The sequence below is a fragment of the Rattus norvegicus genome (assembly GCF_036323735.1).
Source record: "Rattus norvegicus strain BN/NHsdMcwi chromosome Y unlocalized genomic scaffold, GRCr8 chrY_unlocalized_46, whole genome shotgun sequence".
Classification (NCBI taxonomy): domain Eukaryota; kingdom Metazoa; phylum Chordata; class Mammalia; order Rodentia; family Muridae; genus Rattus; species Rattus norvegicus.
In genome coordinates this window covers 25001-52571 of record NW_026947407.1, presented here as the reverse complement: position 1 = coordinate 52571, position 27571 = coordinate 25001, and the positions used below count along the sequence as shown (strand labels likewise).

Sequence of the window (27571 nt, the reverse complement as noted above, 5' to 3'; positions counted from 1 at the left end):
ATAGTCTCTTTGCATCTTGTTTCAGGATGGCTTTTTAGCCTTGGGGAAGGGGTATAGCATGTATATCCAACTCATCATGGCTGAAATCAATAAAATGTAGACAAATGTAGACAATATAATGAATGAAAGGAAGGGGTCACTCTTGCAAAGTATTAACAGGATCGTCATAACCTCTGGCCATGTTAGGTAATGAAAGGTTTGAATTAATAAAATGAAAGAGAAAATCGGAAACATGGAGAAAACACAGATTATTTATATTTACAGTCCAAAATCTAGAATTTTTTTAAAGCATTCGGATTTACTGTGGGGAGCGGGTATAGCGGCAATCCCAAAATGGAGCCCGGGACTGCTGCCGCGTCTCATTAATAGCACCTGAAATTAAGCCATTCCCCATCGTGAGAGCTGCGCAGGCGCACCATGACGATATATCAGACCATGTGACGTGGACCTAGGAATGGAGGTCACGCAGACTGGACGGTTGAGGTGGTTGAGGGAGGATATAAGGGAGTGGGCTCGGGGGCTGGATGGAGGCATTGTTCCTGCTTGCAGACAAAAGGGTTCCTGAAAAAACTGCTTTGAGAAGAATGTGGGGTGTCACTCCTTTCCTGCTGGTCGGGGTTGGAAGTGACAGTAAATACTAGATGTATTTATATACCAATATTAAATCAGCTCATTTTGCATAATTTAAAAAGCTCTATACTAAACAATTACAAAGAATCAGGTTTTTAATTTCTCCCACCTGAAATATCATAGGACCACATGTATTCAGTTGAAAAGAAATGAATATACATTTAAATAGCATTTAAAGTGTCTAAGACTATTCAATAAAGTAGACAAAAGGATTGAATACATTAAAATTGTATTTTGAATCTGGTATTATCTAACAATGACAGACAAAATAAGGAGAGAGAATGAGACATGGGGACAATGAGGCAAAAGGGAAGGTAATGAGAGAGGGAGAAAGAGTTACAAACGACTGACACAAAGAGAGGAAGAGAGAGAATTACACACTAATTTACACATATACACACATATTCTCAATAAAATACTTGTGAACAGATTCAAGTCAACATTAAAAATAATCTTCTACCAGATAAGCTTTCTTCAAATCCCAACATAAAAGTTTGATTCGTCCTGGGGAAGCTGTAGATATGGAGGATATAGTTCAACATAATAAAGGCAAGGTACAAGAAGCCCAGCACAAGCATCGTGCTAAAGAGAGAAAAATTCAAAGCAGTTCCACTACAAGCAGGAAGAAGACAAGAATATACACTGGTTTCACAACTATGTATTACAGTATGTGTAATTTTAGCTAGAGCAATATGACAACCGAAGAAGATCCAGGGAATACAAATGAAAAATGAAGAAATGAAAGTGTTCTCATTTGCAGATGTCATGATACCATTTTAAAAACTCTAAAAATATGTCAGTCTCTTAAGACTGAAAAATACAGTCATAATAGCAGAATATCATACGAACACACAACATTCCTTAGCCTCCTTTATGCCAATCCAAACCATACTGTGAGGAAATATGGGTGAAATTCCCCTCACAATACTCTGAAAATATAAAACGAAATATTGTGGACGAAAGTATTTAAAATGCAAAGACCACTATGAATTAGCTAGACGTGATCCTGAATAGAGACAATTTTTCTTTAAAAGATTAAGTTTCTTAAAGCTGAAAATGCATTCATGAAATAGTAGAATTCAAAGTGAACACTCAAAACACGTTATCTTTTTGTTTTCCAATTTCAAACTATGGGCGAGTCATCAGGGAAATATTCCACTTAAACACTCTTAAAATATATATCAAATACCCTAAATTCGCATTGTTAGAAAGAACACTGTGAGTTAGAAGACATATGAAGTAACCATGATACATCCAGATTATACATAAGAACGTTCCACCTGATGTTCTGAAGGACCTTAAAGCCTTGAATGAATCAAATCTTTTATAGTTTTAAGGATAACTAGATAGTATAATAATGTCAATTTTTGATTAATTAATAAAGTTAATGCAATAAATATTGATTAGAATATTTTACTACAACAAATCACCCACTTTTATGAAAATCAAAAATTTGACTATACTATTTCTATGGGACATAAGATAACTTAAAACGACAAAGTGCTAACATGTTTAGGGAGATAATTTTAAAGAGAAAAAATGTGGGAGGAAAAATATGAGATTAAAAAAGTAAGTTACATACACAGTGTGATTTTGTTGGCAGAGTGAATATGTCAAAAGTTTGGAGTGACTTGGATTTATTTATTAATTTAAAAGGGTAGGTTACATGCCAGCAGGAGGATGGACTATCGGATCAGATCTCAAGAAAGTGCCAAATGTTCCAGTTAGTATGACTATGTTATAGTAAACATAAAAATGCCAGTGTGGGAAATTGAAGGTTTAATTCACCTCACAAGTTCCAGTTCATAATCAATGGAATCCAAGAAAAGAACACAAGGCAGCAGCATGAAAATAAAGAGGAACTCTGCTTACTAATCTGCTCAGCTACCTTTTCTCTGTAACCTCCTCAGCTTACTAGTGCTGTTACCATCCACAGTGGGCTAAGTCACCTTACATAAACTAACCATCAAGAAAATGCAAAATACTGATGCCCGCATGCCATTCTTATGGAGTCAGTTGCTCAATAATGCATCATTTAGACAGTCACAATAAGCAATCACAGCAAGCCATAAAAGCAAAATAGAAAACTTAGCCAACGAAAGATAAGAGTACCCCTTCATGAATGGAATTTGAGGTCAAAAGTGAAGTTCTATGTGAGGAAGATTTAGAAGGAATTATGCCAGAAATCACACTTTATTTAAAATAAAAAGTGAAAAAAAGACAAAGCCACAATTAAAATATTGTTATGTTTGACACTTTGAAACCTCTTCTGGATTGCAGGGTAGAGTCAGGACTTGGTTTTTGGCTGGCAGCACAATTGATAGTCCAGTATTTTGGTGGAGGATTTTCCATCAGAAGCCTTAGCTTTACCACAGAGGCTAGATCCAAGTTAAAAATCATAGTCAGTCAACAGTTTGCCAGATCTTGTGCTCCAAAGAAAGGAGCAGTTCATTTAGTGATGATTTGGTGATGACTCTAATTCATTTCAGAGTCATAGATATTGCCAGCATATAGAAAACCACAAGACCCGTTGTCAAACACCAATATTCTCTGCATTGCCCACAGTCACCATAGTAATATCAGTGTTGAGCTCTACAGTATGATTTTTTTTCTCTTTCCTGTTGTTGCAGCTTATAAACCTTGTTTCTTTGACCCACAGAGAAGTTTCAAATAAAATAATGACAAACTTTTGCATTGAAAGCTATTGGTGACTTGTAGTTGTAGTTAAAAATGAGGACCTCAAGCAATCTTCACTCAGTCCTCTTCTTTTAGGATTGGGTTGATTAGCTATTGCTTTTGCTTTTGGTTTCATTTTGGTGATTTTTTGTTTTATTTTGTTTTCTTTTTCTTTTTGTTCTTTTCTACATGCAGAGATCAAGAGTGGTTAGAAGAATTTCAAGTACAAATTCAGATGGCTGGAAAGAGACCAGTCTTTCTAACAGGTCCACATTGTTTGCTGTACTAGGGATTTTTCTCTTGCCTTTAATGTTGCCCATTTCCACTTTTTGGATCCTTTTATCCTGGCATAATTAATACTACATATATATTATAATTATTTAAATTTCAACTCTGAATCTAAGTGCTCTATCTCCCTCCCAAAACCAGAGACATGGATTGAGTCTTGTTTGCTATCGTTTTGATTCTTAGATCGGGAATCATCCTGCGAACACTGAAGGTCCTGTTCCCAAATTGATTCTCTATAGTTCAATAAAGATGCTCTTGGCCAATCAGTTGTGTGGATTTCTACCAACAGGCTAGTAGACACAAGGGTGGAGAAAAGATTTAGGGTGGAGCAAGAGTTACCAGTCATGTGAGATCTAGTATGGAGTGGCCATTGGTGTAGCAGGCAGGATGTTAAAAACACAGTAAGATGAGTGCATATTTGGGGTGCTGAGCTATGACTAATGTCAATTGAGAAATTGAGTAGGGCAGATTTAGAGGTGTTGAGAAGGGGGTAAAAAGGACAGCTTGCTATTTGGTAGAGGCTTAAAAAAACCTGACAATAGAGCTAAAGCACATCAAAAGTTCCTAAGCATATGTGGCTTTCAAGTGCATTGTAAGGGAACTTGAACAGCTCTTGTAGCTTGGAATTCCTGGAGCTTAAAGTGAGGCAGTAGGAACAACCTTCTGCAGAGTATTATGAGAGCAATCCATGACCATAAGGAGCATGTGCAAAGTCATCTTGACCATGAGAGTTAGACTGTCCCACATGTATCTTTTGATTATAACCATTTCTTCTTTGTGATCTTTTAGTGTTCCATTTGCTTAAAACTATTACTTAAAAGGGTAAAATGATTCTAAAGGCTACTCTTCATTGTCAACTATTCATTGGAGATTAATTAAACCCCAACGATAGAGGGAATATGTGAAGAATTTCTGCATAATATAAGGTCAATGTCAAATGAACTTCTTATATGTATCTTTGTGGTAGGATGTTTCAACTTTAACCTAGATCTTTATCAAGAAATATTCTTTCTATTATTTTTTCAGGCATCTGCAGATACATCCTTTTGAGGAATGAATTCTTCTTACTGGAGACTATAGAGGGGACCTGCATTTCAGTGATAATTAAACGTCACTTCAAGACACCAAAGCAAAATATCAAAGTGAGAATGGAATAAATTTATTAAGACAGTGTTTTGCAAACAACTTCTTTCACAAACATCTTTGGCAGGAGAATTCTGAAATTTTGCATTTCCTATTTGACTTTGCTGGTACTCTGACAGAATCAACTCTCAATTGTTTGGGACTTTACGGGGAATTAAACACTACAAACAGAGATGAATGCATCATATGCTCTGCCGTCTGTGTTAATATGGCTTCAGTGAAGAACAACTATGCTACAGCTATTCTTCTGTTTTTTCAAATATTATCCTCATACAAAGTGTGGAATCTAAGGGTTGCTGGATGGATAGGTCGAGAACACTGGCTGAGAGCTGCAAATGCAGAAGTGGGATGGTACATGCTTGGGGCGTAAAAAGCCTGTGTGTAGATCATAAACAACTTCAAAATATTCATTGCTTTAATAATTACTTGGAAGTGGACTTCTGTAAAATGACTTCAGCAGACCAGCATGGTAGAGAAACAGTAACTGATTCCCTGGAGATTTAAATGCACTGGATTGTGAAACATGGACTTAGAGGTAGAGACAAGTCAGTGAATGAAGACTGGATTATCAATCCTCTGTTGTCTCTTAAGTTTCCCTGCCCCATGGTTTGAGGCCTACAGCAACAGATTTTTTGGAATGAGGAATAGAATGAAAGCCAATTTGTTGAAAATCCCAGTCATAAGAAAATACAGACATCATCTGTGACAAACATCAAGTCTCAGCATGGCTTCAGCATGTCTGAATGTCTGCTGTCAGCATGGGCTTTTACTGCCATCCCTTTAATAAATGCAGAGCTCCAATCTGCTTCAGCCACATCATCATCTCTTCATTCTTTTGCAGGTAGATTAGATCACTGTGTCTGCCTATGCAGTCTTTCTCTACATATAAGGACCCAAGGAACAATTCTTACTCCAGGGAGCTGTTGAAAGTAATCTTGAATTGCATTGGTGTTGTTAGTAGATGTAATGTCTTCAAATCCCAGAAGACCATGTTTGCAAAGGAGTTGATTGAGGAAGTCTTGGGTATTTCAGTATTAGGGGCAGGTTGGATCGATGAACAGGACCGCCTTCCCAGACTAGATCTTGCAGTTCACATACACGTGAGCCATGCTGACAGGGTGCAGCTTCCAAGAAAAGAATGTTCAGTTGAAGATATTGGTCTGTTTGAGAATGGCAAACCCAATGTATTCTAAACCATGCATTCTATTTGAATCCCCGTAGAGAACATGGAAGAAAGAAGCCTTTACTTTTTCATTTTTGCACTCACAGTGATACCAAATCCTCATAGACATTAGAACCTGCATACTGAATATTTATCCATATGTCAATGACCAGATAAGACATCTTGCCTTTTGGACTAATAAACTAATGGATTCTAGGACTTTAAAAATAGTCAGTCATTGTTAAATTATGTGTTCCATAGTCTGTGATCATTGTGACTAGTCCGATTTCTCTGTACAGAGAGATTCATCCTTTACTGTCTGTTGGGGAACACCAACTACTGCACCAGATATCTAGAGAAGACCTTTTATGGCATTTTGTCTCTAGTAAGAGTTTCAGGTCAGTTACAAATTTCCAATGGCCACATTACCTTAGTCGGATTTTCATATGATGCTTTGATACAGTCCTTCTTTTTTTCTATAGTTCTTGGCAACATAATTAAAATAGCAATTGTAACCTATTAAAGAAATGCACAGTAATCTATTTGCATGAATGCAGCAGAGAGGATTATAGGATAAACAAGAATTGGAAAGCAAGATATCCTTCCTTCCTAGGACCAAGACCAGGAAATCTTAACTATATAAAAATCTGAGACAAGTTGTCTGAAGTTTGTTCTTTTCTTCAATCATGGGGATCCTAGTGAATGAGCTCAAGTCTGAAGAGTTGGCAAAAATTACCTTCATTTCTGATCCAGGTCAACTGCTGAATACCTCATTCATGGACCTTAAGAAACTCTGTATCCATCCTTCTATAATGTGTATATATCAATGTATCATTCATAGAATGGACACTTTACTGTTGGTTTGAAAGCAACAATTTGTCCCTGGAGAGACACAGATTTCTTCTTTCGCACATTATTTGACAGGCTGATGGTGGGTCTCATAAGTTCATTCCGGGATTTGCTTTACAATAATCATTCAGTTATCTGGAAGAAACACTTTTTAATGTAGTGAGATCTACTAGAACAATATCAACCATCATCTTCCATTCCCAGTTTAATGCTGAATCATTCTCCACTAATTGTCTGTGGTCTCTGATGACAGCAGCATCTCCACAGACTAGTCTGAATATTGCTCTTAGCACTGCATTTAGGATACATCAATGTGATTTCCTTACCACTTTCATTCCCAGGAGAGTTTTTCAATTCATTTCATCTGATGCGTCTAATCTACATTGTCAGCCAGGATGAGTTTTGAGAGTTTTTCTAAAAAAATAAAGAAAAAATGGAAGAAATGAAAGAAAGGAATCCGGCAAGTATATCTCACCAATTGACTCAGAAATCTAAAGTGTTAGTCAGTGGAAATACTAGTGGAAAGTCTGAGATCATGAAGTCTCAACTAGAAGCACTTCTCTCTCCAAGGTATTAGTGTAAGAGAGAAACTGCACTATTGGTATCCAAAGCATGGAGAAGTTTACTCTGAGCAGAGGACACAATACTTGCCTTTTATTTCTTACTTAGGACCTTTTTATAATTGACAAAACGAATAAATGCAATGAGCTCTCAGTAAAACATCTGTTACCTTCAAAATTCTTGGCATTTGGAATAAAGAAATGAATGATATAAAAACTCTGACTTCCAGGAGCCATAAGAACTGCGAAGTCCAGATGTTTCTGAGAGGCTCGCAGCTCTAGATTCCCATATGCAGAAGGCTCAGAACAAGTCTATCTCTTCAGTGATCCTACTCAACTCCTACAAGGACACACTGAGCTTTCCGAAGTACCATGTATTTCATCCTTTTTTTATAACAAGACAGAAGACCACCTTCCTTCTTCCCATCTCTGATCTCATCATCCTCTTCCTTCTCACTCCACAATGACTGTTTACTCTCGATTAGAGTTAAATTAGTAAACACTAGAGGTACTGAGGGGATATCTGAAGGGAGTTGCAGTCACGACAACACTTGTGACATCACAGAAGAAGCTAGTCCTCTCCAGGTTTCAATAGATGTTTCAGGGAGGGCCTACTGATTATGTCATTGTGATGTGCCATGGCTTACCTGTTAAACATCTTTCCTTACATTGACCAGATTCAAGGGTGCCCATTCCACGTATGTCTCATGTGACACAGTAGAAACCTTGATGTACTCCATCTCTCTAAAGCTAGAGACTACTCTTTGCTTTATTAGCAGTTACAAACTTGGGATGGAGAAAGGTAGTCAGTGGCTTGGCATGGGTAGAAAAGATTTTGGAACATCTAGTGTAGAAGATTCTTCTAGATAATATTTTTATTCTCAGGTTCATTCCTGAGATATAGAGTTCAATTTTCTTGGTTATCTATGTATCACAAAGGCCAGTATTTTCCCTACAGACCTTTAATTAAATGAATATTGTATATCACATTCTTATTGTACTTTCCTTGACAGGGGACTTCATAAATATTCCTGAATGTGTACTGAAAAATTCTTTTTTCCTATTCCATTATCTGCAACAAAGTGATTTTGGCAACAAAGTGTGCCCAGCTATAGAGTGAGCATAACAGTGTGAGTACTGTGTACTCACTTCAATTAATAAACTCCTAAAAGCTTCTTTTTTGTAAAAATTACCAGGCATCAGAAAAGCAAAGGGCAACATGGACTACAGAATTCGGTTCTCTAGTCCCATTTGATATCAATTCTGCACTACCTATCTTCCTGTGTTCCCATGGCCAGAATTAAGGGTTTTGGATGTTTTATCATTATTCGTCCTTAAGTAGAAACCTTAGATACCGGAGGATAGGCAAGGAGAAGAATGACATGTTTATCAGTCAAACCTCAAACTCAATATGTTCATAATACAGGAGGGAGTCTATTTGACATTGTCATTTCTGAATTCTACATTCTTGACCTAGTTTGGCAGATTCTATGTTAATATTCCAACGAACCACCTAGCTGTAGGAGCCACCAAAAGTGTATGTGTATGTGTATATATATATATATATATATATATATATATATATACACACATCTGGCACCAAAATGATATAAAATTGATGAGCCTTAGAACTGCAATCGGCCAGGAATCATATATAGACATTTCCTGAGAGACACTGCTAAAGTATGTGAAATACAGAGGTAAATGATAGTGGCAAACCCATGAACTGAAAATGGACTTCTTGTTGGTAAATGTTGAGAAAGGATTACAAGATCTGAATGGGGCTTTAATCCCCACAAGGACAATGCCAATACACGAAACCTTTCTGGTACTAAATCAATATTCAAAGACTGCTCATGGGCAGACCAATGTCTCCAACTGCAAATGTAGCAGAAGATGGCCTTCGTGACACCAATGAAAAAAGAGGCCCTTGGTCCTCCCTAGATTTGATTCCCAGTTCAATGGACTGTCAAGAGGCAGTAACGGGGGTTATTGAAAAAGGGGAGGGGGACAGGTTAGGGCTCTTATGGACAGGAAACTGAGAAAGGAAATTACATTTGCAATGTAAATATAGAAGTATCCAATTAGAAACGCAATAAAAATTCCTAAAGAAATGATAGAGTTAAAAGAAAAGAAAACTGTCAATGAATCACACATATTGACACAGAAATCTAAAGGGTAACTGTCAGGGAATGGTAATCAGAGAAATACTAGTGGAAAGACTGAGATGATGATGTCTGAACTAGATGCACATCTCTGTCCCAGATATCTGTGTCAGAAACAAAGTGCACTATAGGAATCCAAATCAAGGAGGAGTTTACCTTGAGATGACATGACGATACAATACTTGTTGTCCCTCCTTCCTCAGGACTATTTTTCCTGGGGAAAAAGAATGAAAGCCATTAACTCTCAGAAAAACAACTGTAAACTTCCGAATACCTGACTTTTGGAATAAAGAAATTAATGATAAACAACCTCTGACTTCCAGGAACCATAACAAGCAATGAAATCCAGATGCTACCGAGAGGCTCCCACCTCCTGAATCCCATATGGGGAAGGCTCAGATCAAGGCTATGTGTTCAGTGAACCCTCACAACCCCTACACAGCACTCCTTGTGCTTTCCCATGTACCACATATTTCTTCGTTTTTTGAACTAAAACTTCCTAGGCCAACTTCCTTCTCCCCATCTCTGATATCTACATCTTCATTGATCTTCCTCACAAATAGCTGTTTACACTGAAATAAAGGCCAATTAATAAACCCTAGAGGTACTGAATGAATGTCTGAGAGGCAGTTGCAATCTGGAAAACACTGTGACATCACAGGAGAAGCTAGGGATCTCCAGTATACAAGAGATTTTTCAGGGCCAGCCTAATGATGATGTCACTGAGAACTGCCATGGCCTACCTGCTAAAGAGCTTTCTTTATATTGACCAGATTCTAAGGTGACCTTTCCAGGTGTGTCTCCTTTGACACAGTGGACACATTTATGTAGAACATCACTCTAAAGCTAGACAGTTCTCTTTGCTTTATTAGTGGTTACATGCTCTGAATGGAGAAAGTTATTACGGGTTTTGCATGTGTAGAAAAGATCTAGGAACATGGGATGTAGGACAATCTTCTGTATTATAATTTTATTCCCAGTTCCATTCCTGTGACAAACAGTTCAATTTCCTAAGTTCTATCTGTTTCCCAAAGGCCATTGTTTCCCTACAGATATTTAATTGAGTGGATTTTGTATTTCATTTTCTAATTGTTCATTCCTTGATAGGGCACATTATAGATATTCCTGAATATGTACTCAAAAATTCTGTTTTGCAATTCTAGTTTTTTGCAATGATTTTCGCAACAAAGCTGCTCAAGCTAAAGAGTGAATGTAATAGTGTAAATATTGTGTTCCTACTTCAAGTGATAAACTCCCAAATTTTTATTTTATGCAAAAATTACCAGACATCAGTAAATCAAAGGACAGCATGGACTATAGCATGCGGTTCTGTAGTCCCATTAGGTATCATTTCTGGAATATCTACCTTCCTGTGTTCCAAGGGTGAGACTTCAGGCTTTTAGATATTTTACCATGATTCTTTATTCAGGCCATACAAAAGATACAGGATGATGGGAAGGGAGAGGAATGCCTTGAGGCCCAGTAAAAGCTCAACTTCAATAGGCGCATAAGAACAGGAGGGAGTATATTTGGTATTGGCATTTGTGGATTCTCCATTCTTGACCTAGGACCTCAGAATCCATGTTAAAATTTCAACTAATTTCATAGATGTATAAGCCATCAAATATATGTACATATATATAAAAATAGATATAGATAAATAGATATAGATATATAGAGATAGAGAAGAGATAGAGCTAGAGACAGAGGCAGAGATAGATAGATAAATATATGCATAGATAGATAGATAGATAGATAGATAGATAGATAGATAGATAGATAGATGGATAGATAAATAAATAGATCAGACACCAAAACTAGATACGATTCAGATTAATAAATCTAAGAAGTGCATGCTGCCAGTAACAGGTTATAGATCTTCCCTGAGAGACACAACTAGAGCATGTCAGTTACCGAAGTGAATGCTAGTGGCAAACCAGAGAATTGTAAACGGACCTCTTGTTGATAAATTTTCAGAAAGGATTACAAGAGCTGAAGAGGCTATCAACCCCATCAGAACAATGAACAAGAACTTTCTGGTACTATACAGATAATCAAAGACTGTACATGGACAGACCTATTGCTCCAACTGCATATGTAGCAGAGGATGGCATTGGTGGACACCAAAGGAAGGAGAGGACCTTGGTCCTCCCTAGGTTTGACTCCCAGTTCAAGGATATGTCAAGGGAGAGTAAGGGTGGTTTAAATGTCAAGGAATGGAAACATTTAGGTCTCTTATGGAGAGGAAACTGGGAAAGGAAATAACATTTAAATGTAGATATAGAAATATCCAAAAAATATTAAAATTAGCTTAAATTAAAAAAAATTATGAAAGAGATAAAAGTAAATAAAACTGCAAGGTAATCAGACATATTGATTCAGAAATCTACGAGGGACACTGTTAGGGAATGGTAGTCAGCATAACACTAGTGGAAAGACTGATATGATTAAGTCTGAACTAGAAGCATTTCTCCCTCCCAGATATCAGTGTCAGACACAAACTACAGTGTAGAAATCATGTACACGAAGGAGTTTACTCTGAGCTGAGGATACAATACTTGTCTTTCCCTTCCTCCTTAGGACTTTTTTCTTCTGGAAGAAAAAATAGAAGCCATGTGCTCTCAAAAAAAAAAAAAAACTGTACCCATCCCAACACCTGACTTTTGGAATAATGAAATTAATGATAAAAAAAAACCTCTGACTTTCAGGAACCATAACAAGCAAGGAAATCCAGTTGCTACTAAGAGGCTCCCACTTCCTGAATCCCATATGTGGAAGGCTCATGTGTTCAGTGAACCCTCACAAACCCTACACGGCACTCACTGCACTTTCCCATGTACCACATATTTTTTTCATTTTTTTCAAACTAAAACAGAAAGCCAACTTTCTTCTACTCATTTTTGTTATATACATCCTCTTTGTTCTCTTTCCCAAATGGCTGTTTGCACTGAAATAGAGGCCACTTAGTAATCCCTAGAGGTACTGCAGGAATATATGTGATGCAGTTTTTTGTGACATCACAAAATTAGGGCTCTCCAGGGTACAAGAAATTTTTCAGGGAGGGTCAAATGATGATGTCAGTGAGAACTGCCATGGCCTACCTCCTAAATAGCTTTCCTTACATTGACCAGATTCGAGTTTGCATTTTCCAGGAATGTCTACTGTGACACATTGGTAACATTTATGTACTACATCTCTCTACAGCTGGAAACTTCACTTTGCTTCATCAGTGGTTACAGGCTCTACATGGAGAAACTCAGTTAGGGGCTTGTATTGAGTAGAAAAGATCTAGGAACATGGGATGTAGGCGATTCTTTTGGATAATAATTCTATTCCCAGTTCCATTCCTCTGACAAACAGATCAATTTCCTATTTTTTCCCTGTTTCCCACAGGCCATTTTTTCTTTACAGATGTTTAATTGAGTGAATATTGTATTTCATTTTCTAATTGTTCATTCCTTGAAAGGGGTCTTTATAGATATTCCTGAATGTGTACTCAAGTATTCTGTTTTCAAATTCCAGTTTTTTTGGCAATGATTTTGGCAACAAACGTGGCTAAGCTATGAAGTGAATTTAACAGTGTAAATATTGTGTACCTACTTAAAATGATAAACTGCCAAATTTTTATTTTATGCAAAGAAATAACTGCCTGAGTAAATCAAAGGACAGCGTGGACTATGTAGTCCCATTAGATATGATCTCTGTAATATCAACCTTGTCGTGTTCCAAGGGTGAGATTTCAGGGTTTTGGATGTTTTAAAATGATTCTTTCTTCACGCCAAAGATAAGATACAGGAGGATTGACAGGGAGGGAAGAACTAGAGGTCCAATGAAACCTCAACTTCATTAGGGTCATAAGAATAGGAGCGAGTCTATTTGGCATTGCAGTTTGTGGATTCTACCTTCTTGACATACCTGCCCAGAATCCATGTTAAAATTGCACGTAATCTCATAGTTGTAGGAACCACCGATATATATATATATATATATATATATATATATATATATATATATATATATAATCAGCCACCAAAAATAGATAACTAGATAAGATTGATGAACCTAAGAAGCACATTCTGTCAGGAACCAGATATAGATCTTCCCTAAGTGACACAAAAAGAGCATGTCAAATACAGAAGTGAATGTGTTGTTGCAAAAATATAAAAATAAAAAAGTTGTCTTATATCCCGCTATCTCTGGCACTGTAGTTTCCCAAGTCTCTGCTAGATATCTTGGTTGAATACATCACCACTCCTCAGCTGCCCAGTGTCTCTTATTGCCACACATGTTTTTACACTCAAAACCTCACATGAAAGAACACACAACACAATAATCTTTGACCCAATTGATAAGATATCGTAGCCCACATAAGCATACAAAGCCTGGTACGATCCATACCTTAGGGACAATAATAACAACCAGTAAATACACAGAGCAGTATCTTAAATTCACCTGCCATGGCTTCTCACCTTCTCCTCTTCCTGTCTCTCCTTTTTCCTCTAGTCTCTTCTACTTCCTTCAAACTTCATTCCTGCCCATACTTCCTTCTCTTCCAATGATAGGCCTGCTTCTATCCTGTACCTGCCCCTCACCTGTACTTCACAAATTTAATGTGAAAGCTGTTCTGTAGAATTCACCTGAGTTCTGAGTACAGGACAAGGCAGCTGTCCTTGGAGCAGTGGATTAGCATCAAAATACAGATAACTTTAGTGTAAACAACTTTTCCCCCTTTTTGTCCAGTAAAACAGACTTTTCATTTATATATATCAATTGAGTAAGATTATTACTATTCTACAATTTATAAAGCATTTGATATACTCAACACCCAGTCTGTCACTATATCAGTTAGAAAGAGCATTTAGTTCTTCATTCCAGCTTCAGAAAGGCTTAAAATCTATATTATGTCTTGGCTAGCTTGTATACTATCTGATAACTATCCAGTAAAATATGTATATTCAGAGTTATACAGCCTGATAAGCAATGAGGCTATAATCCGTCTCCTACCCCGTCAGAAATCTGAGAGTGACCAAATATCTATACACATAGGATGTCTTAGAGGGCTTCTAGAACTGAGAGGTTGTAGAGACAAATCTCCAATAGCACAATCCCCTGTTAGCAACATGTGAGCTTAAGTCTTCAGCCTTCTGACACAAGATCAACTGACAGCCTATTGAAAGGCGGACTTGGAAGGGCTGATTACCCTGTATTGGCAGGGTTTATCCCTCAAATCCTCTGCATAATTTGTCCTTTTCTGGATAGTATTAATCTGCATATGAAACAGGCATTTTTTTCCAGTGACTGCCTAGCCACAAAGTATTGCCTCATTTGGAGATAGAGATGTTCAAATTCTTCATTAAATTTGCCAAAGGGGAACAGTTAGGAGAAGATATGACTCAACAAAAGATAAGTAATAACTTTAAATCTCAAATTTTGTGGATTTCTTACATTTTTGAAAAGCATCTATCTATCTAAGACAATCTGGACTGTTGTCTTTATATCTTAATTTTTTCTTGATAGTACTCTTACAAAGTCAGATGCATGACTTTAATATTTCAATCTTAACTCACAGGTTTAATCAACTCAGAAGTGTGTAATGACAAAAATAATAGAACTGGCTCTTGTAATTTTAAAATTTTTTCAAATTATTTCTATACCCAAACAAAGATAAGATTAAGCTTAGTTACCAAATACGATTATGACTGTAACTAAATCTAGCTTATTCCTCCCTGCTAAATTTCAACCAATTTTCAATTCTTTATAAAAACATCTTTAAAATAACCACTTCCAGCCCCACCCCACAAATTCCAGGTAATTGAGACAACGGATCCACCATAACTTCTTCAAGTTGTACATGGGCGTTGAGATATCCTTAGGTGTAGGGGGTAGGAAAAATGAAACAAATTCGATAGCCGATATGTCCTGACTGGACCCAGCTGAAATTCACTGAAACCAGGATTCCAAGTAGGTACACTCTACAAAATACAACTCTCAGGAAAAAGGTTAAGAATCGATATATCTTTTGTTTGATTCTCCCGAATATATATTTGATAGCCGTCTACTGATATCAAACCTGATCAGTATGACTCTGTGAGGTTTCCAGAATCCTAATCACAATTTTTAAAAACACAAGGACAAAATCTTTCTTCCAAAATAGTCTGTTTCTTAATCTGAAACCAGAGAAGCTTGTATCTTGCACTCTCTCCCAGAGTAATAATATAAGCATAAAACTCAAAGTCACACCCATCCTGAAGATTAAACAATTTTTAAAAAAGGAATTTATATATAAAATGAGCCTGATATAACTCAGTACTTGGTGATATCAGGAAATAAACCCAAAGTTCCCATGGAGCCCATGTTAAGAGAATTTGAACTTGCTATTGTCGTAAATATCAAAAGTAACCACAAATCATCGCTAGGCGTCATCAACGAGCCATATAGTGGGATAATTCATAAAACTAATCAAATACCTTCTATCAATTCTAATATCAATAAGAAAACTTCAAACCAGGACTTTTGCCCAAAATATCTCAGTCTGTTAAGCTCTCTACCTGAAGCCACAGATTTTTCTTTATCGTTAATAACTTCTACAATATATGTCTGCATTCACTTTCCCTGTTGTTACAGATTTCATCAAAACTCTCTACTTGGTAGTGCCTAATTTTTCCCTAAGTTCTGAGCAGTAGATGAAAATCCCCACCTGATTCAGGTAATCTCTCTACTCTCTTCTTTCTTAAATAAAACTTAATCACTTGTTAAAAATACCTTAATAGAAGAAGTATCTTGTGTAACTAGGATTCCCACACAAAATTCCCCTGTGGAGCCTATGTTAAAAAGAAAATGTGTATCCTGAAAGACTTACTAAACAACTCTCATTAAAAAGCAGCTTTAATCTCTTAACTCTCTGAACTGCCATTACTTATCACACAGCAGGGGACCAACAGCCTGTCAGCCCTTGCTGCTTCCCCATTTTTGTTTTACATTCTGCTCTTAAGTTATCAAGAATTAATATGGCACAGGTGTCCTCTTACTTAGAAAATAAAAAGATTCTCTCAACTTTTTGATTACTAGTGGATTCTTGCCCATCACCTTGTTTTGCCATCTGTTGTTGTAAAAAAAAAAGAAAACTTGTCTTTTACCATGCTATCACTAGCACCGTAGTGTCCTAATATAATAGGTAGATATCTTGGTGAAAACACATCCCTACTCCCTGTCAGCCCAGTGTCCCTTGCCGCCACACACTTTCCTATACTCAATCCCTCACATAGAAGACACACATCACAAAAATTTTGACCCAATTGCTAAGATATAATTGCGCACTTAAATATACAAAGCCCTTTACCATCCATCCCTTAGGAACATTAATAATAACCTGTAAATACACAGACCATAATTGTTACCTCACCTGCCATGACTTCTCACCCTCTCCTCTTCCTATCTCCCCTTTTTCCTCCAGTCTCCTCCTCTTTCTTCAAACATCTCTCTCACCCATTCTTCCTTCTCCTCCAATGACCTCCTTCTTTACATGGTAAAGAAAAGTTCTTCACATAGTACAAGTAAAGAAAACAAATTACTCCCAAAGCATCCTTCTATCATGTACCTGCCCCACACCTGTACTTTACAAATTCAATGGGGAGGTGGTTTTGGTGAAGTCACCTGAGTTCTGAGTACATGAGTAGGCAGCTGTCCTTGGGGCAGTGGAATTAGCATCAAAATACAGATAACTTCAGGGCAAACCACAGCAAATAGCTTTGATATCCTAGTGAAATCTTTCAAGCCAAGTAAAACTGCAAATGTGATAATGTTCTAGTTTCTTCTCATGCTTGATGCTGAAAAGAGTGATAGTGTATGAGAAGAAATATTACATAGTACACGTAAAATAAACAAATTACTCCCAAGGCCAACAAGGCTCATAAGTAAGCAATTTGTTATAGAGTAACAAAGAGTAAGCAAAGTAGTTTTCTCATTCGGTTTCCATTCACTGTAGGCAGCATTTTGAATTTACAGAGAAATGGTTGATATTGTATCATTTATCTTTAAAAGTACTCTAATAAGAATCTTTAAAAAGCACAAATCTAAATATGTGTATAAAAATGTCATATCTACTTTAAATGATCAGAATGCACACCTGTGATTGTCAATCCTTATTAAATCCTATCAGGGAGCTGAGGGTACAACTGGGACAGAAATCAGTCCTCAACAGTCCAGCATGTGTGACAGTCACACCATTAGCCTGTGCCACCATTGTTCTTGATCCCTGGCCTTAAAAAGTCCCTGTCTTTTCGAACTTCAAATTGTTACCTAATTTTTTTTTACATCAGAGGCAGTAGTTAAAACATGTTAGCCAGCTTAACAAACAATTTTATTTTTCCAAATGCTTTTTAAGGGTGCTGGTCGTCACTAATTATTCTACATTTCCTTTGGTGATGGTGGAAGCACTGGTCTTCCACAGAGGAAATTCCTAAAAGACCTCGACCACTATTATTGCAAATGCCAATGATGTTGCTCCCTGAGTGGTGGTAAGCTCCAGGAGGATTTTTATGTACTTCTTAGAATTAGAGAGATATGAGGGGAACAACCGAGCGAAACGCTGCATGAAGTTCTCAGTACAGTTGGTCCTTGGGGCTATGACTCACCAAAGAGCAATGAGGCTGTTCTAAAGAGTGGGCCATACCCCAGGATTTTTAAAATGTTGTGCCATTCCTCCTTCACAGCACTTGGCAATACTCCATGTCAGAACCAAATTTGAACCATGCTTTTACCCTGGATAGAATTTCAAATACTATACTGAATAGGGAGAGTGGGCAGCCTTACCTTGTCCTTCACTTTAATGAATTGTTTTAAGTTTCTTTATATTTAGCTTGACGGTCATTACAGGTTTCCTCTCCCTTGCTTTTACTATGTTTCTCCATAGGACTTGTCTCCCTTATCACTCACACTCTTTTATCATGAAGTGGGGCTGGAATTGCTTTTTCTGCATCTAATGAGATTATCATGTAATTTTTTTCCTTCAGTTTCACTTATAGTGGATTATACTGATGGATTTTCAGAATTTGAACCATCCCAACCTCCGACTAGAAATTAAAAATTACCCAGCATAACCTACGGAAGTACTCGCCTGCATACTCTAACAACCCCCCCCGAAAAAAACAAAAACAACATGAAAACAAAAAAAAATCATTCACCCTACAGAACAGATTTTATACTAACATACACACTCAAACATCCCACCCCCAAAAAAAAAAAAACAAAAAACAAAAAACCAAAATACATGCAAGCAAGAAAACCCTGCACCCACAACATCAAAATAGCATGAAGTTAATATCACTGGTCATTAATACCGTTAAGCATTAGTGGCCTCTATTCAACAACAAAAGGACAGAGGTTAAAATAATGGATGTAAAAACAGGATCTGTCATTCTGTTGCATTCAAGAAGCACACTCCAGCAATTGAGATAGACATAACCTTAGACTAAGGTGTTGGGACATGTTTTCCAAGAAATAAAACAAGAAACAAGATGGTGTAGCCATTCTAACATCCAGCAATAAGACTTCCAAACAAAAGTAATCAAAAGAGAAGGGGAAGGACACTTCATATTTATTAGAGGAAAAACCCACCAAAATGGCATCTCAATTCTGGATGTCTATATCCCAAAGACAAAAGTAGCAACATTGGTGAGAGAAATATTGCTGAAGCTCAAATATCACATCGAACCTCACACATTAATAGTGGGAGGCATCAATGTCCCATCTCACCAAGGGCAGGCCATTGAGACAGAAACTAAAAATAAAACAATAAAAATAGAATATATAACTGCCAGGGGTTTCAATTAATCTGACCTCACTCATATCTACAGAATATTTCACATGAACACAAAAGTACACACTATCTTTTCTGTACCTCATGGAACATTATCCTGAACTGATCATGTTCACCCTCAATAAACAAGTCACAACAGACACAGAAAGACTGTGCTAACCATTGGATCTTCTCAGATCACCATGGATTTAAACTGGACTTCAACAATAACAAAAAGTCTATAAACTCATGGATATTCAATAGCTTGCAACTGAAGAACCACAAGTTCAGAGAAGACTTGAAAAAAAAAAGTTCCTAGAATTCAATGATAATGATGGCATATTGTCTCCAAACTTAAGGTACATAAGGAAAGCAGTGTAAGAGGAACGTGCACATGCAGCACAGAGCAATTTTATAAAGAAACTGGAGAGACCCCATACTAGCAGCTTCCCAGCACACATGAAATCTCTAGAATAAAAAGAAGCAAACACATATTAAAGGAGGGGATAGAAAGAAATGATCAGACTCAGGGTGAGAGTGATCCACCAGAAACAAAAAGAATACAAATATTAACAAAAACAAGAGCTAGTTCCTTGGGAAAATCAACCAGACAGACAAACCCTTAAATAGATAATGTAATACGAGGTAAGACAGCATCCAAATAACAAAATCAGAAATGAACAGGGAGACACATCGATAGACAAAGATGAAAGTCACAGAATCCTTAGGTCTCACTTCAAAAACCTGCTTTCTACAAAATTAGAATCTCTGAATTAAATGGATGTTTGTGTAGATGGATAACACTGACCACAGGTAAACTAAGGTAAGATAAACTATGTAAATAGCTGTACAACCCCTAAAAAGACACAAACAGTAATTGAAAGTTTAACCACTGAAAAATTCTCAGGGCCAGTTTCATTGAGCGCAGACTTCTACCAGATTTTCAAAGAATTCTCAACCTACTCCAAAACACAGAAACAGAAGGAAAATCACCAAACAGATTCCAGGACACCACTGTCGCCTTGACACCGAAATCACAAAATGACTCAACAAAGAAAGAATTTCAGACGAATTTTCTTTACAGACAATGGTGGAAAAAATACTAGGTAAAATGCTCAAAAACAAAATGAAAAGCATTTCAAACTGCCATTCAGTGCAATCATGTAAGCTTTCTCCTGAGGATGCAGGAGTGGATCAATCTATGAAAACCCATTAAAGTGATCCACCATATTAACAAACTTAACTGAAAAAAAATTGTGCCCTCTGCACTTCAAATTAACGTGGGAGCTCCCCTTGGATTTAACTTTTTGGTAGTTGCATATCATAATATATATTTTTTAATAAAATACATATATATTTTAATAAAGTAACATTAAATTGTTATATCCTAACATCATAATATATAACTAATATTAATATACTATGTTAATATTAACATGTATTTATACATTAAATTATTATATTAATAAGGTAAATATAATTAATATTAATATATTTTTTACTATATTAAATTAATATATATTGATATAATACTGTAACTGATATATTACATTAATATATCAAAAATAATATATTAATTATTAACATATTTAATATGATTTATTAATATTCACTATTACTCAATGGTGTGAAGGAGCAGAATTAAAGAAAGAAGGAAAAAATGAAAGACTATCTCTTAAATGCTGAAAATGCTTTTGACAAAATCCATCGTCGTTCCATATTTAAGGTCTCAGGGAGACCAGGGATGTCAGGCACATACCTAATGTAATAAAATACTAAAATAAATACAAAAAATATTACATAAAATGCAATATAGCAAGCCAACAGTTAATATCCAAATAAGGGGTAGGGAAGCAAAAGGCAATTCTACTAAATTGGAGAATGAGAACAGACTGCACACCTCGCAGCATCCTTTCAGTAAAGTCCTTAAATTCCCAGCTAGAGCAATAAGACAACCAAAGGAGGTCAAGGGGATGATATCGCAAAAGGAGAACTCAGTGTATCACCATTCACACATCATATAATAGTGAACATATGTGATCCAAAAGTTTTACCAGAAATGACCTACATATGAAAAACACCTTCAGCCAAGTGGATGGATGAAAAATTAAATGAAAATAATATGCCATGCAAATGACAGAGAGGCTGAGAAGAAATTATGGAAGACATGCCAATCACAATGGATATATATATATATATATATATATATATATATTATGAAATATAAATTAACTCTAACCTAGCACATCAGAAGCATATCTGGTGTGAACTCCAAGTCTCTGAAAAGAGACACTGAGGAAGGTAGCAGAAGACAGAAAGACCTCCCATGCTCACAGACGGGTAGATTAAGAGAGTTAAAGAGGCCATCTTAATTTTGGGTGTAGATTCAAAGTTCCTATCTTGTAGTCAGGATGACATGGTTGCCAAGGTGCATGCAGGGGAAGAGGCAATTTTGCAGTCACATGTGGAGTCAAAGATGACATCATCTTGCTGTTTGGGTGTCACATGGTTGCTCATTGTGCACATGTGACATCATTGGCTGTGGAAGCAGGGTCAACCTGAAACATCTCTGGCTTTCTACCATGCGGATGGTGTTACAATTTCTAAATCACATCAATCACCAAAAATAACCAGGGTAAAAACCTGTGACAGAGGGATGGCAACCATTACTGGAGAAGGAAATGGCTTTGATGTCCCTAAGAAAAAACTGCTCATGCCATGGCCATTCAGGCAAAGCAAGCATAATGGGATGAGGAGATCTAGATTTAGAGACTGAATGTTTAATGTTTTCTTGGGAAATTTTAGCCTACTCCCGACGGTTCACTGTTATCAGAAAATTTTTAAAGTGGAATAATATGCAGGTATGAGCAATAAGGACATTGTGAAGCTGTGGTTAACTAAGTGGAACAAGTTGAGAAACCTGAAACTCCTCTGGGTGAGATCATTGAAAACCTTGAGAAAAAGGAACAGTGGGCATGGATCACTGAAGAAACAGATATCCACAGAAAATACAAGAGACATGACTGAGGAAGAAACAGCTGTATCTACTGGACTATGGAGCAATGGTTAGAGCCCCTACAAGGGGTGATCTCTATTAACAGAAAATTTGATTCAGAAATACTGTTGAGGAAAGCTTGTTGGAATTTCCAAACCCAATGACCCATAAAGAAAACACACAATTTGGTTATTATAATTATAATCTATAAACGTGTATTGGGTAGATCCAACGTTATCATAACTTATACTCCAACCATAAAACCCCTGCTACATGTGCATTCTTCAGGCCACATGGATTGTTTCCATCATTACTTCCTCCTCTTTTTCTTCAGTCCTCTCCCTTCCCCTCTTACCCTCTTCTGCCTCTCTACCTAACCCCACTGTCATACCTCCGGTACCAACTTTCCCCTCCGGCTATCTGTAATAGGCTCTAGCATTTACTGACCGGTTAAAATGGGAAGAAGTTTCATATGTGATCACCAGTGTCCATAATAGAGGGCTAGTTGGTGGGGGGAGACCTCCTTTGAGGAAGCAAATAAATATCAGGATACAAATTGCATTTGCTTGGGAAGAGCAAATCTGTATAATGCTATCAATATCTGTCCAGTGGATTGTGAGAAAATGGGGAATATTCTTCCTAAAGACCCAGCTATACTACACCTGGTCTTATATCTGAAAAGACCTCTGCCATGCAGAGAGTACATGTGCTCCATCATGTTCCTAGTGGATTTCTTCATAATGAACAGAAAATAGAAATAAGCCAGATGCCCCTCAACCAAACAGTGGCTACAGATAATTTAGTTCATTTACACTATGAAATACTATACACATATGAAAAATAAGGACCCCAGCTCTGAAAAAAAGAAAAAAAAAGAAAGAAAAATAAGGACATTGAGAAGCTGCGGTCAAGAAGATGGAGTGAGAAATATTGTCCTGAATGAAGTAATTGAGACCCAAAATGACATGTATATATTCACTTAAAAGAGGGTATTAGCCATTAAGTACAGAATTCACACACTAAGTTCTATGGAACCAAAGAGGATAAACAATAAGAAAGGGCCAAGAAAAATGTTTGAATTTCACTCAGAAGGAGGAACAAAGTAATGAGAAGAGGCAGTTGGAAGGAAAGGATTGGGTGACTGAGGGGATGGGAAGGTAAATAGGGTTTGAGAATCATTTCTTGGGAGAGACGAGCAAGAGGGACAGAGCGCCAAGAGAATAAACTGAAATCAGTGACTGTCCAGGGTTGGTACTATCTCTATGATTTGCCAGCAATCTGGGATGGGTGAGGATACCCTGGCGTCCATGAGGGTGACTTTAGCTGAGACTCGTAACAGTGGGAATACGGACCCCGAAATGGTCAATTTCTGTAGCCACAGAGGACCCAAGGTGGAAGGATAAGGAACCAAACACATCCCCAAAATTTTGACCCAGAAATTGCCCCCTCTATAAGAGACACACGGAGAGAGATGGAAGAGGAAATGAGGAAATGGCCAAAGGAAAAGTGGCCGGATGTGAGACTTATCCTATGGGCAGACGGCAAACACTGACATTATTAATGGTCCTTTCTTATGTTTGCAGACGGCAGTGTAGCATTATTGTCCTCTGCAAGGCTCCAACGAGCAGCCGACTGATACAGATGCACAGGCACAGGGCTTGATATCAGACAGTGCTCAGTGAGTCTCACTAAAGAGCTGAGGGAAGGACTGAGAGAGGTAGAGGAGCACAATGGTTCTCACATGAGTTCAGTAAACCCATCGCCTGTCTGTGGATCCTGTTCTCCTACCCGGGCTGCGTTTTCAGGACCTAGTGGGAGACGATGAGTCTAGTCCTGCAGAGACTTTATGTGCCAGGAGACGGGGTGTACCCAGAAGGGTCCTCTACTCAATAAGAGTAGAAGGGGAGAGGATAGGAGGAAGAACTGTAAATGGTGGGTGCCTGGAGGAGTCTGGTGACAGGGCAGAATTCAGAATGTTACCTGGTGAATATATACAACCATTCTAACAAGGGGCCAAGGCATGACATCATGGGGGTGGGGCATGACATCATAGGGGTGGGGGAATGACATCATAGTGGTCGAGGCATGATATCCTGAAGCCAAAGAGAAAATAGATGAAACTAGAAAAAAAAATCAGCCCAAGAGGGAAATGAGACCTAGAGACACAAACATGGCAGGCGTTTACCTATGCATGGTATCGGCTGTGAGATAAATCATATCCATCTACAATCCACAAATGCAGAGAGGACAAAGGAAAGGAGAAGGCACCTTGAGAAGAAAAGCATCGACCTATCTGAAAGGAAAAACTGGAACAGATTCTGTGAGTGAGTGAGTGCGACTGAGGACAGGAGCAGAAGTTCAGAGGGGAAGATGGAGGGATAGCGGGGTGTAGAGAGAACCGGCCAGAAATAGAGGACATACGGGTTAATGCAGAAACTCGATGGAAGCACTGGTTAATTCATGATGTCTAGAGGGCCACGTTCCTGAGGATTTATTCTGACAGAGAATGCAGAACATGAACCTGCAATCCTTTGAAATCGAGCAAGTAGGACCTCAGGGTTGGGTATGGGGCACATTCAGTGGAGTCGATTTCTGAGTAGGTAAAATGGAGATCCCTGAACAACAGACCGATGCTGGGTCAGAGATTATAAAGATATAGCAATAGAGGACTTCCTGGTACCTTAAGCCTGCAACTGATGTAAGTGCACACAAAAACCCCTTCCTGCTCTCCAAGGTTCGTTTAGCCCTTTTGACCCTGAGTAAATTATATGCACACAACCATAGCGTGTCCCTGAATACCTTCTAACAGAGCTGTGACACTGAAATCCTTGGAAGACACCAAAATTCACTTGCACGCAGACCAATATTCTGCTGACTAACTGTTTCCTGGGTCCACTTCATCCTTTCACACGTTTTATGCACCTGAACACTCTAGGTAGGAGACAAGAGATGAGTGTGTGTGTGTGTGTGAGTGTGTGTGTGTGTGTATGTGTGTGTGTGTACATAAGTGGGTTTGTGTGTGTGTGTGTGTGTCTGTCTGTGTCTGTGTGTGTATCTGTATATTGGTTATCGTCTCTGTGTCTGTGCTTCTGTATATTTGTGTGTATACATGTGTGTGTCTGTGTGTTTGTGTCTGTGTATGTGTGTCTGTGTCTGTGTGTTTGTCTGTGACTGTCAGTCTCTCTGTGTGAATGTCTGTTTGTCTAACTGTCTATGTCTCTTTCTGTGTGTCTCTGTGTATCTGTGTGTGTGTACATGCATATGTGTCTGTGTGTGTGTTTGTGTGTTTGTGTATATGTTGTGTGTGTTAGCCATGCATAAGCTAACCATCCTCACACAGAATGTCTGGATTGCTTTTCTTTATAGAATGTTGGCGAATCTTTCTCTTGTCCTAAAAGACCACTCTGGTTCTCAACTCTCTCTGTGAAGCCATGACAGTTTGAGTGATTTTCATGTGAGAGGAGTCTGTCCTATTGAAAATTGCTTTCCTGGATACAATATCACTTAAAAAACACATCTCAACATTTATTTTCCTTATAACGTGATCCCTCGAGGGGATTTTTCCATCATCATCATCATCATCATCATCATCATCATCATCATCATCATCATCCTCATCATCATCATCATCATCATCATCATCATCATCATCATCATCATCATCATCAACACTAATATTATTATTACAGGATTATTCCATTATATTGTTATCTGTGTTGTTACCAGTGTGCTAAAGTTCATTGATGGCACAAAGAAAGATTTTGTTTCATGTGGGTCATGGACAGCCACGATTTTGTTCTTGGAACTGAAAGATTTATTTGCATGCTCCCATGAGTAAATACATGCAAGTACAGAAAGTTCCTTGGTCTTCTACATGAGAGTGACATCCTCACATAGTCCTCAGATCTACATGAGAAACAGAGAATTTAGATGGCAATGAAAAGTAGGGTGATCAAAAACCAAGTTGGGGAGAAATAAGACAGTTTTCCACAATGTTTCAGGCTTTGGGGATTGGTAGACATTACACAACCATCTTATTATTCATAGCACAAATAGTCAAAATTAATAAAGGCAGAAATTTTAACAACATATTTATGCTGGCTAATTTAAATTCCCATATTTCATCTGTGGAACATTATATATTCTCTTTCAGGTTCTTCTTGAAATTATTTGAAGAAGTGAAAACTGGTATGTGTTTATCTGTTCACATTCATAAAGCATCACCGTTGCTCTAGTGATGAACAGACTGCACAACTGTCAAGAGACAGACTGACTTTCTTGCCAAAGAAAAAAATCTTCACCTTCATGGAGGCAGTTTCCTTCTTAGGTGCAGAAGTTTAAAATCCCCTGAGAATGCTTCCTACAGGTACCATTTCCTGTATATTGTAATATCCTAGAAAATGGGTTTCTTTTTGCATTTTATTTCAAGTGTTAAGATCTACAAACAAGTTTTGAGTGCGTGTACTATTTGTAGATGTTGTCTTTTTTCTTTCCTATAGATGGATTCTGGTTTGTGGACTCTCAGGCATTTTCTGATCCATCTCTCACAGCAGGGGCTGCAAATGAGATGAGTCTTAATCAGGAATAAAGGAAAGAAGAAAGGTAAGGTAATAGATGATGCCCTTATGTATTTAACCCCTCTGAGTCTGAGATGGCTGTTGTCATCAACCTGTATATCTAAACTTTAACTTTGAAACAAAGTACACTCACATGAGTTTAAGCCTTTGTACTTTTCATTGTGTAAATATATGCAATAAAGAGAGCTTTCAAAGTAATAAAGTTGTGTGATGTGTGTTACTCATTTAACAGATGCCCTTGTATAACTTAAAAGAATATATAAATGCTTTTCCTTCATGTTGAAGGTAATGAAGACAGTGTCTCTTCTAAAAGTATATGTAGGAATTTTGACAACTATTAAATTAAATATGTTCATATCTTGACAAAACATCAACCACAATTGCTTATGGGATACTTCCTATACTTTCTCAGTGTTTTTTCCTAAATATTGACTTTAAAATGCAGTTAGCAGAATTGATATTGAGGAGGATGGAGGGAGAGAGGAAACTGAATGAGAGGGGAGGTTGGGAAGGGAGTGGCCTTTGCAGGAATTAGGTATAGGGAAAGCAGGGAAATGAGAATGGAAGATAACCTCATACTAATACTGTCCAAACTCTTCCACAAAATTGAAACAGATGGAGCACAACCACATTCCTTATATGAATCCACAATTACTCTTATACCTAGCCCACACAAAGACTCAGCACAGAAAGAGGACTTCAGACCAATTTCCCTTAGGGATATTGATGA

General features: G+C 37.5%; 1 long non-coding RNA gene across 6 annotated transcripts in view; it reads right to left on the bottom strand.

Annotated features, from left to right (window-relative positions):
- Nucleotides 1–6733: 6733 nt before the first annotated feature.
- LOC134484753 (uncharacterized) overlaps nt 6734–27571 on the bottom strand; it is a 37878-nt gene continuing 17040 nt past the window's right edge. For 2 of the 6 annotated variants that reach the window (XR_010062502.1, XR_010062501.1), the window contains exons 2-3: nt 9630–9687; nt 6734–7162 (exon numbers count right to left, since the gene is read on the bottom strand). This is a non-coding gene — a long non-coding RNA (uncharacterized LOC134484753). The other 4 variants (XR_010062500.1, XR_010062503.1, XR_010062505.1 and 1 more) reach the window with 4 other exon arrangements.